The sequence below is a fragment of the Somniosus microcephalus genome, chromosome 7, assembly GCF_052327205.1.
Source record: "Somniosus microcephalus isolate GS21.2 chromosome 7, FLI_Smic_1.0, whole genome shotgun sequence".
Taxonomy (NCBI): domain Eukaryota; kingdom Metazoa; phylum Chordata; class Chondrichthyes; order Squaliformes; family Somniosidae; genus Somniosus; species Somniosus microcephalus.
This window is the reverse complement of record NC_140993.1, coordinates 129479847-129485846: the sequence shown is the minus strand read 5'-3', so window position 1 is coordinate 129485846 and position 6000 is coordinate 129479847.

Genomic DNA, 6000 nt, shown 5'->3' with positions numbered 1-6000 from the left:
AAGGCCGAGAGCTGGAGAGACAGTTTGAAGGTCGAGAGCTGGAGAGACAGTTTGAAGGTCGAGAGCTGGAGAGACAGTTTGAAGGTCGAGAGCTGGAGAGACAGTTTGAAGGTCGAGAGCTGGAGAGACAGTTTGAAGGTCGAGAGCTGGAGAGACAGTTTGAAGGTCGAGAGCTGGAGAGACAGTTTGAAGGTCGAGAGCTGGAGAGACAGTTTGAAGGTCGAGAGCTGGAGAGACAGTTTGAAGGTCGAGAGCTGGAGAGACAGTTTGAAGGTCGAGAGCTGGAGAGACAGTTTGAAGGTCGAGAGCTGGAGAGACAGTTTGAAGGTCGAGAGCTGGAGAGACAGTTTGAAGGTCGAGAGCTGGAGAGACAGTTTGAAGGTCGAGAGCTGGAGAGACAGTTTGAAGGGCGAGAGCTGGAGAGACAGTTTGAAGGTCGAGAGCTGGAGAGACAGTTTGAAGGTCGAGAGCTGGAGAGACAGTTTGAAGGTCGAGAGCTGGAGAGACAGTTTGAAGGTCGAGAGCTGGAGAGACAGTTTGAAGGTCGAGAGCTGGAGAGACAGTTTGAAGGTCGAGAGCTGGAGCGGAACCCGGTTACCAGGACGCCAAGTTGGACAGCCAGGGGTAATGTGCAGGCCAGGTATGTGGAAGAAACCGAGGGGAAACATCGAGAAAGACAGAGGAAACATCGAGAGAGAGAGGGGAAACATCGAGAGAGACCAAGATGGAAACATCGAGAAAGACTGAGGGGGCACTTTATTTATTTAATTTAATTAATTAATTAATTAATTAAATTTATTTAATTATAAGTTGCGAGTTCCTCACGATGCTCTCCCAGTGCGGCCACCCTGTAACCAGAGATTATTCTAGAAGCCTGGGTAGAAATATCAATGTAATTACTGTAGAAATTACTTTTTTTACATTATTGCTTGTTCATTTTATGTGCTGCCTTTTTATGTCTTTTATTTATTTTATGTCTGCTTTATTTATATTTAAAGTATGTATGCGTGTATATGTCGGTATGTGTTTTTTTTGTGATGGCGCCGATGAAGATGGCTGCCGTCCTTGCGTACCAGGCAGCTAAGTGTTCTTGCTGCTTGGTGCTCTCGGCTCGTCAAGAAAAAAGCATTTCACTGACTAGATTACACTTCTTGTATTTAGTTATGTGACCAATCAAATTGAAATTGAAATAGTAGATGCATTGCTGGTCATCTTCCAAAATTCTATGGACTCTGGAATAGTTCGCATGGATTGGAGGGTAGCTAATGTAACCCCACTATTTTAAAAAGGTGGTAGAGAGAAAACGGGGAATTATAGACCAGTAAGCCTGACATCGGTAGTGGGGAAAATGCTAGAGTCCATTATAAAAAGATGTAATAGCAGAGCACTTGGAAAACAGTGACAGGATCGGACAAAGTCAACATGGATTTACAAAAGGTAAAGCATGCTTGACTAATCTACTGGAATTTTTTGAAAATGTAACTGGTATAGGATAAGGGAGAACCAGTGGATGTGGTGTATTTGGACTTTCAGAAGGCTTTTGATAAGGTCCAGCATAAGAGATTGGCGTGCAAAGTTAAAGCACATGGGATTGGGGGTAAGGTACTGACTTGGATAGAGAACTGGTTGGCAGACAGGAAACTAAGAGTTGGAATTAACACGTCTTTTTCCGAGTGGCAGGCAGTGACTCGTGGGGTACCGCAGGGATTGGTGCTAGGACCCCAGCTATTCACAATATATATTAATGATCTAGATGAGGGAACTAGATGTAATATCTCCAAGCTTGCAGATGATACAAAGCTGGGTGGGCGTGTGTGCTGTGAGGAGGATGCAGAGAAACTCCAGTATGATTTGGATAGGTTGGGTGATTGGGCAGATGCAGTATAATGTGGATAAAGGCGAGGTTATCCACTTTGGTGGCAAAAACAGGAAGGCAATAGATTGGGAATAGGGGAAGTGCAACGAGACCTGGGTGTCCTTGTGCACCAGTCACTGAAGGTAAGTATGCAGGTGCAGCAGGCGGTTAAGAAGGCAAATGGTATGTTGGCCTTCATAGCGAGAGGATTCGAGTACAGGAGCAAGGATGTCTTGCTGCAGTTGTACAGGGCCTTGGTGAGACCACATCTTGAGTATTGTGTGCAGTTTTGGTCACCTTATCTGAGGAAGGATGTTCTTGCCATGGAGGGAGTGCAGCGAAGATTCACCAGACTGATACCTGGGATGGCAGGAATGACGTATGAAGAGAGATTGGGTCGATTAGGCTTATATTCACTGGAGTTTAGAAGAATGAGAGGGGATCTCATTGAAACTTATAAAATTCTAACAGGACTAGACAGACTAGATGCAGGAAGGATGTTCCCAATGGCGGGAGAGTCCAGAACCTGGGGTCACAGTCTAAGGATAAGGGGTAAGCCATTTAGGACTGAGATGAGGAGGAATTTCTTCACCCAGAGAGTAGTGAACCTGTGGAATTCTCTACCACACAAGGCAGTTGAGGCCAACTTATTTAATATATTCAAGAGGGAGTTGGATATATTTCTTAAGGCTAAAGAGATCAAGGGATATGAGGAGAAAGCAGGGAGAGGGTACTGAATTTGGATGATCAGCCATGATCTCATTGAATGGCGGAACAGGCTCAAGGGGCCGAATGGCCTACTCCTGCTCCTATCTTCTATGTTTCTAACCAGTGTAAATGCAGCGTTTCCGCAGATCTTTCACCAAAGTTATGATGGGCAATCAGGAGAACCCCCATGGAAATTCTATCCTTTTATTTTTATATTTGTAAGCCTGCCTTTGCCAGTGACTTACTCATGAAACATGTCAATCCGTGACAATAAATATCACCAAAAATAATCTAGTTCAGTAGTTTTCAAACTTCTGGGGGGTCAGAACCGCTATCAATAAACTTGGCCCGAAATTCTGTATTTTCGGAGCTAAAATGGTGGTGTTCTGGCTCGGGGACTATAATTTGGGACATAGGTCAGATACGCCATGTTTCATCCATTCTAAAATTTAGTTTAAGTTCTGGTAGAATTGGTTCCTGGCAGAAAATCTGCCCACCCTAATGTGTATGGTTGGAAATGACAGAATAGCGAGAACAAAAGCTCCTGTCCCAGAAATTCTACATCAGAATTGCACCTGACTTAAATTAAGCCTGTAGAAAAGAGGGCAACTTATCTGCATGACTTTTCAAACCAGGAAGTGGATGAGTCCACAGCCTTTGAATGTCTACAAACTTGGTCTGAAACATCAGCATTGACTGGAGTGATTAGAACAATCTTTTCTCAGCTATACAAGCTTAGAATATACCTGTGCAGCGCCTTGGGATGTTTTACTATGTTAAAGGCGCTATATAAAAACAAGTTGCTGTTGAAAGGATTCTGCAAACTGCCTTTTATCAGTTTTAGAAAGGGAAATATTTTTCTCCCCTTATATGGGTTTCAATATGGCTATTCTCATATTTGTCCTTAAGATGGAGGCAGAACAGGAGGAAGAGGAAATAACGAGGAAGAGGCACGCATGATACGATTATACCAAAGGAGAAGCCTAACTAGGACATACCCTTCCATCAGAGTCTACAGACCGCGCTGCTCCCTACAGAATGTCTCGGAAGAGATCTGCTTATGGAGGCAACTAGCTGTTCTTTAAGGAGGGCATAGAAGGAACTGCATTTTGTGTTGGAAATTAACCTCCAAAATCTTCTCACACACAAAACAAGACATTTCAAAACACTGAACTTCAGACTACAATATGGTTTTACTGTGCATATATATATTTGCAATTGCAGCTTCTTTTTACCACCATCCCTACCCTTGGTGCCTCTCTGTGCTGTTCTTATACCTGTCCTGATGCTGTGTAGGAAACTATTGGCCAGTTAACCTGACATCAGTTGTCAGGAAAATGCTGAAATCCATTGTTAAGGAAGTGGTATCAGGGCACTTAGAAAGTCATAACATGATTAGGCAGAGTCAACATGGTTTTATGAAAGGGTAAATCGTGTTTGACAAGTTTATTAGAGTTTTTTGGGGATGTAACTAGCAGGGTAGATAAAGGGGAACCAGTGGATGTAGTATATTTGGATTTCCAAAAGGCATTCGATAAGGTGCCACATTAAAGGTTATTACACAAGATTAGGGCTCATGAGGTTGGGGGTAATATAGTAGCATGGTTAGAGGATTTGTTAACGGACAGAAAACAGAGAGTAGGGATAAACGGATCTTTTCAGGTTGGCAAGCTGTAACTAGTGGGGTGCCGCAAGAATCCGTGCTGGGGCCTCAGCTATTTACAATCTATATTAATGACCTAGATGAAGGGACCGAGTGTAATGTATCCAAGTTTGCTGATGATACAAAGCTAGGTGGGACAGTAAGCTGTGAGGAGGACACAGAGTGTCTGCAAAGGGATATAGATAGACTAAGTGAGTGGGCAGTAAGGTGGCAGATGGAGTATAATGTAGGGAAATGTGAGGTTATTCACTTTGGTAGGAAGAACAGAAAAACAGAATATTTTTTAAATGGCGAGAAACTTTCAAATGTTGGTGTTCAGAGAGATTTGGGTGTCCTCGTGCAAGAAACACAGAAAGCTAGTATGCAGGTACAGCAAGCAATAAGGAAAACAAATGGCATGTTGGTCTTTATTGCAAGGGGGTTGGAGTATAAGAATAAGGAAGTCTTGCTACAATTGTACAGGGCCTTGGTGAGACCACACCTGGAGTACTGTACAATTTTGGTCTCATCTAAGGAAGGATGTACTTGCCTTGGAGGCGGTGCAACAAAGGTTCACTAGATTGATTCCTGGGATGAGAGGGCTGTCCTATGATGAGAGATCGTGTAGAATGGGTCTATACTCGCTGGAGTTTAGAAGAATGAGAGGTTATCTCGTTGAAACATACAAAATTCTCAAGGAGATTGACAGGGCAGATGCCGAGAGGTTGTTTCCCCTGGCTGGAGTGTCTAGAACGAGGGGGCATAGTCTCAGGATAAGGGTAGGCCATTTAAGACTGAGATGAGGAATTTTTTCATTCAGAGGGTTGTGAATATTTGGAATTCTCTGCCCCTGAGGGCTGTGAATGCTGAGTCATTGAGTATATTCAAGGTTGAGTTAGATAGATTTTTGGACTCTAGGGGAATCAAGGGATATGGAGATTGGGCCGGAAAGTGGAGTTGAGGTCGATGATCAGTCATGATCTTATTGAATGGCGGAGCAGGCTAGAGTATGGCCTACTCCTGCTCTTATTTCTTATGTGCCAAGGTGCTACCTGAGGGCCAGGGATGCGAGTGGTGATCTGTTGTGCTGTTGTGTCATGAGTCTTTTGGGACTGAAGTGGCCCTGTCTCAGAGCTTCTGAGTCTCAGGAGGAGGCCACTGCAGGTGCATGGACAGCTGGTCCTGAGAGACCTGGCTAGAAAGTCACATAAACTGTCACCAGAAAAGGAGACAGCATCATGAAGGGGAATTCTAATAACGTCACATGTGTTGGGTCCTGGATCAGTGTGCCCACTGATTAACGGAAGGTCAAACCTGCAGGCACAGCGTGATGGCGCTCCAAATCTTGCAGAGGCTGGTTGCCATTGTACCGTCAGGCTTGAAGGCCAGTGGTCAAAGCATCTACTTTGGATGCACTAATTGCTCTGTGTCAGGAAGGACAGATGCATATGTTCTTCACGCCACCACCTACTCCAGATATCGCTGCATTATGTTGAGTTCTTATCAGATATTGGCACTGTGGATCCAATTAGACTCTACTATGACATTTGCCAACTATTTCATTTCCTCTGAGATGGTTCTCCGTGTCTCCACGTATGTTCTTTATCCTTTTTTAGAGCAGGAGCCCAAAGATCTAAGTTCACAGGCTTTTGAGCCAGGAGCTCATTTCTGTAGGGCCTCTGCTCCCCACTGTCAGATCACGCTTTCATTGCTGACTCCTTCAGCACCCACGTATGTTGTGCCTCACCCAGCGAAAACCCTTATTGGAACTATCTACATTCCCCAAGTGGACTTC